The sequence below is a fragment of the Apteryx rowi genome, unplaced genomic scaffold (genome assembly GCF_003343035.1).
Source record: "Apteryx rowi isolate R43461 unplaced genomic scaffold, aptRow1 scaffold_241, whole genome shotgun sequence".
In the NCBI taxonomy this organism is placed as follows: domain Eukaryota; kingdom Metazoa; phylum Chordata; class Aves; order Apterygiformes; family Apterygidae; genus Apteryx; species Apteryx rowi.
The window spans coordinates 445,102-451,247 of NW_020448764.1; positions in this window are offsets into that span (position 1 = coordinate 445,102).

Here is a 6,146-nt window from a genome sequence, read left to right on the forward strand (position 1 = left end):
TTTTAGACATAAGAAAAAACTTTCACTGTGTTATGTTTTTACTGTTTTTTTTTACTTTTTTCTTTAAGGGTGGTTGAACAACTGGACCAGTTGCCCAGAGAGGCTGTGGAGTCTCCATCTTTGGAAATATTCAAATCCCGACTGGACACGGCCCTGAGCAACCTACTCTAGGTGATCCTGCTTGAGCAGGAGGGTTAGACCAGATGATCTCCAGAGGTCCCTTCCAATGCCAACTATTCTGTGATTCTGTGATGAACAAAAACAGTTAACTGATCTGTATTCTGTACGTTAGGGCKCCTAGAACACATAAGAAATTATCTCATTAGAAGAATAGAATTCTTCTGCAAAGAAATGAGGAATCAGAAGCAATCTCAGAGATTAATTTTAGATCCAAGTAATGGGAAATTATTTGGTTTGTTTGTTACATGTTTCTTTACAATTCAAGATTGAAGGACATGCGAGGGAAGCAGTGGGAAAGTACAGCCAGGGCAGGGGAGAGATATTACATCTGCAGCTTTCAGCAGCAGCTACCTGCTAGACCAGCTGATGTGTTTCTTGATATGCACATAAAAAGCAAAAGGTGGGAGYGTAAGGGAAAATAACAACAGAGATATAAAATGGGACATGTGACGCTAAAATACCTATGCAGGTCAACTATTAAACGGGTATTAGCTGGAAAACAGAACTCACTAATGCAATCTATACTTTTCACCAGTGATTCCACTCACATGAAAAAGTTTGGAACTAATAATGAAATATCAAGAGACAAGTGTTAGAAATCCACTGAGATCACACACTCAGGGAGTAATCTCTTGCCAAGAACTGTATGAATCACTTTAGCCAACACTTAGAAATGAGGCAGATGAGGTCTGAAGGAAAGAGCCTGTAGCACTTCCATCCCAGAAAGAGGGTCACAGTCAGGCAGATGGTGAAGGAGAAGAAGCAATCAAGGAAAATGAAGAAATCTTTAAAATGAATTCCTCTCCTAAAATCATTAGAGAAAGGAAGACATTTTTGTAATTGTACATTTAACAAGACCATCTCCAGAAGACTGTGAACATTTTCTGCTGTCTTCAAACAAAAGCTCTTTCCTGATAGGAAAAAAATAATCATTCATTCATTCAGATCAGTTTAATGCAATCAAAAAAAATCTCAGTAAAAAGCATGTTAACATGCTTTAAGTCAAGGTAAGAATTCCCAGAGATTTTAGGCTACAGGATGACCAGTTCAACAAATGTTCCACATTTTGCCGCTTTCATTTGAGGGCACTAACAGAGGTGCTGTGGTGAATCTTGCTGCTGTGATGTAAACTATCACTTGACTGCTCTATCCTCTGAGAGGCTACTGCCACTGTAGCAAAACCAGCACAAAGGAAAATATTCCCAAACTGAAGGCAATCTAGTACACAGTCTTTTAAGATTTTCAGAACATCCTTTGGTAATAATGCTGCGCTGATTTGAAGTGTTCTCAAAAGTAGATGTTCCATCTAATGAGAACTGGCAGAAGGGAAAGCGTGCCTACACCTTGCTATTCCAGTGCAAAGACTCACCAGGGCTCACCTGTCAGAGCCGTTAGAGTAAACCTATCTCCCTCAGCAGTTTAAGTAAGTTGCTGGGTTCTGCACTGCAGTAAGTGATACGCAGACTCTTGATCTGTGTTACCAACTTCCCGGTCAGAGCAGCTGAGCTCCCTACACCACCACAGCAAGATTCCCCAGAGTTTGCTGAGTGGATTGAACTAACATAACTGAAAAACTTTCCTCTTTGCTCATCAAAACCAAGAAAAACAGTTAAGCAATCAATGTTGCAAGGATCTGTTTGGGAGTGTGTGTTGTAATATCTTGGAGAAGGAGGCAGAAAAGAATTGGCTAACATTGCTAATGACACTTGGTTGCTGTAGCTCTCAAGTCCTTTAGAAACAATTACAAGAAACTGCTGATTAGATCAGACACAATCAGCAGATGAGCAGGATGGCAACTGTTGAAAGTGAATTTGTATAAAGACGTGTATACACATTGACAAAATTGCCTGTACTCTTATAATTACTCTCGGTAATCTTTGCACAAGTGTTGTGAGAATGGTGAGAATCCAGAAAAAAATGATWGTCTATTAAAGATGCCTGCTCTTCTTCAACAGCAAGAAAAAAGAAAGTAAGACACAATTCATGACTGATATAAAATAAGGCAGGAACTGCAGCAATAGCATGATATCATAGCACAATTTTAGCCAACAGTGTGCAGCCCTTTGAAAAAGCAGGTAAAGTTTTTAGCCAGCAAGACTATCCAGACAAGGGCAATGATAGTGATTAGAGCTGAAACAAGCCAAAAGACTTGGTTGGGATGTGGTAAGTATGGGAGCATTTTGAACAGCTGAGGAAAGAGGATCAATCCCTCTTTTTTCACACAGATGCCAAAATGAGAACAATTCAAGAATGAAGGAAATTACTTCACATATTGGATGGTCAATCTGTGATATTTTCTGTAGGTCACAAAGTCAAAAACTGTAGATAGACTTAAAATAGGCCAGAATGTTTTATAACCAGTAACATTATATGGAGTTATACCTGCTAATATAAGAGGCATATCTTACTTTCCAGACTTTAAATTAATCTCCTATGAGAATCAGAGGAATTGTTTTTCATCTTCAATACAGCATTATACAAAAGATCAAGAATTTCACAGGGTTTTTTTGTTTTTTTTTTTTAAACACCATTTTCCTCAACACAAGGTTCTGGTCACTAGAAATGATGGAAAAATAGTCTAACCTGAAGTAACAAATGATGTGTCTCCATCACACATGAAAAGTAACTGAAAAAGAGATAGTTGCTGAAAGTTTTTAAAAGCATTAAAATATATTGAAATATTGTTTCAATACTATTCCACCAACAGGTTGTCTTCTTATGGATTTGGTCCCCTTCTGTTTATGAAGCAAGACACAAGTCTGAGTTAAATTATGGTTTGCTATCTTCCAGAAGATTCCTGCCTTGTTCAGCACACACATTGTGCAGTGCTTGCTGGCAAAGCAGCTGTTCAATAGTTTGTGAGAGCTTCACAGTTTGAAGCTCAACAGGCTCCACACTTGATTTATTTCATGTTATTTTCTGAATTCATTGATATTCTACTCAGGGGCTTGTCTAACATGACCAGATTACATAAGTATCTATCTGATCGCTTCACAAACAAGAATTAATTTATTTCATAGCAACACATTTTGCAGATGGTGTACTTTTATTATCCCCATTTTACATCATGGGAAATTGAGGCACAGAAAGATTAACATTAAATATTTCCAGTAAATTTGACTGCTCATTCAGAGACATGTAATACCAAATTTTTCAGAGACTGCTCAAAACACAGGTCCACTGATTTCACCTGTGTCTGTGAAAGTTCTACATTTCTACAAATCAGACAGGTTCTCCAGATGGATACCACAAAATGAGCAATATGTAAAGGAGTGATTGCTTATGAAAAATCTATTTTAACTGACTTGCTCCTCATCAGACAGAAGAAAAGCATCCAGTTCTCTAGAGCGGCGTTCAACTGTCTTCATATGAAGCTCTTCTCTCATTGCAAAGTTTCTAGCATTATTTGCTACACATTTTCCAATTTCTTCAACAAATGAGGCAAGTACCTAGAGATAATGACCTCCTTAGGAAAACAACTCATCCACAGAATGGAATCCTATGGAAAGCAATACTGTGTGAAGTAAAGGCTAGAGCATAATGCCTGTATAAAAGAACGTCAAATTGCAAAGGCAACCACCAGTAATTCATGGAATTCCAGTAATTCACAAGGAAACTATTAAAAACAAAGAAAGAAACAACCTGCTTGATAAAATAAAAATCTTTAATCACAATCATGGTCAGCTCCAGAGCTGAAAGGTACATTCACATCACACCACTCTCATTTCACCTAAAATAGAAACCAGTACCCCTAATAGCTTATCCTTTTCTTTATGGCTGCATGTAAGGAGGGGTTGGGACATATTCATTGCCAGTAGATTTTATAAATATTTCTTGAGAGCAGGAAATGGTAAAGTTCAAGAATCCTGTGTTCCAGTCAGGGATCTATATCTGCATACACTATAGCATGTTACGATAAAAAGTAAGGAACACAGTTGCACCAAAGGACTGAGTTAAGTTTCCTGCAAAAGAAATCTCTTAAGGGAGGGGTTCAGCCTGCAAGAGAAGCACTTCTAACCAGGAGCTCTGGTTCTTTTCTATTGCTTTAACGTAAAAAGTTCTTTTTTAGTCAGTGATCAGTGTTCTTGTAGAAATTGAGATTATTTTTACTTTTCATTTTTCTTTCTTACAATGCTGAATAGCTGCCAATTCATTTTGCAGCTGACATAGCTGGGACCAACTTTTCACCAACACTGCATCCGCAAAATCTACATGAGCATTTATTGTATGTACATACAAGGCATGTGAACAGGCACATAGGCAGAATTACCCAATTTGTATGCAAAGATGTGGGTTTCTGAGGGCAGACAATTTTTATTACAATATTACAGGTAAAATGTACATTCAAATATGCATCATTTTTTACTTCTTTGTACCTTATTGAATAATAGGAACTAATGCTTCTATAATAAAACACTTGAACCTGTCAGTACTGCTTTTTAATGAACAATTGTAGAAAGCACAGGATGCTTTGCATTTTAAATTTGACTATGAGAACCGTCAAAAGAGATGACAATATAGGTGCTTACATTTCCTAGAAATTCACCAGCATACCACTTTTCTCTTCTTAACTCCCCTTTGGCTATCAAATTTCTGTGTTTATACCATGCCCATGTTTGTGATACCAGATCTTCTCATGTAGCATATAATAAAATATCCTGAGATATTTCATCTTGTATTTCATATAGCATTGAAGGCTCCTATCAATCTCTATCATCTCTTGAGAGTTTATCCTTTATTTTTTCATTCTCCATAGCACACAATATTTTTGGACTGAAAGTTTAGAATCATTTTTTCATCTCAAATTATAGTGAAAACTGTGGCTAAGAACAACTATATTTACTTTTATGAGAATTTGGCGAGGATGCTCTGGCAAACACTGATATTTTAAAATGTGTCAGTCTGTGTTCAATTTGCACTTCTCACACTTCAGATATACTGTCAAAAAAGCAAAACTGTGTTATAGCAAATTAAACATTGCAACATGTAAAACAACAGCTACATCTGCCCTGCTAAATAAAACAAAGCCAAGAGGTTAGTCTGAAAATACTGCTCATCTGAAAGTATTGCTCATTCTGCTTAACTTTTAGCTCGACCCCTGGCACAGGTTAGGGTATAGCCAGCACTAGGGACTATTCCCAGTAAGGATCAGGTTTGCCTTCCCTCCACCCTTCAGTGTCCCCCAGTGACATCTCAGCAGGCCTGACGCCCTCCAACATCCCTTACACATCCTCATCCCATGCCCTGATCCATGCAGTACTTACCCTCAGTAGCATGTTATAAATACACTATGATAGGTTGTGATACAGCCTTCAAATTAAAGGGACTTGGAACTGAAAAAAAAAAAAAATGCACAAAAATTGTTCTTGAGAGCTACGAAGTCACCACACGGGGGTCCATGAAGATCTATGGCTAACCGCCATTGAGCGTGCCACAGACCCTGAGAGTGGCCCTCGGCCCTGTTTAGTTTAGCTGTATTTAATTTAACTTAGCTGCAGCCAACCGCGCCAGCCCTGCTGCCTCACGCTGAAGTGGGCCGCTACACCTCCGGGGTGCTGTCTGACGCATCTGTTACTCGCTAGCAGAGCGGAAGCGGCCGACGCGCAAGGCCCCTCCGCGGCGCACCGGCCTAGTCCAGGCAGAGGGCCGCGCCCAGCGCCGCTAGCGGCCGCTCCCGCAGCTGGGGGTCGCCGCGACCGTCACAGCTACCTTCGCCCCCGGGAAGGTGCCACCGGCAGCTGCCGCACTGCTGCCCCGCACATCCCGCTGACGGAAACAACTTTAAGCTGCAGATGCGGCGCGAAGCGGCCGGCAGTTCAGCCGCTGCGAGCACCGTCTAACGAAGCGGCGCGGCGCTTCCTCTCCGCTCGGTTTACGCCGCCGCAGCCGGCTGGCAGGATCGGCCAACTGCGCCAAACTCCGTGACAGCGGCCTGCGGGCCCGGCCCGCCCCACCGCCCCCTCCCG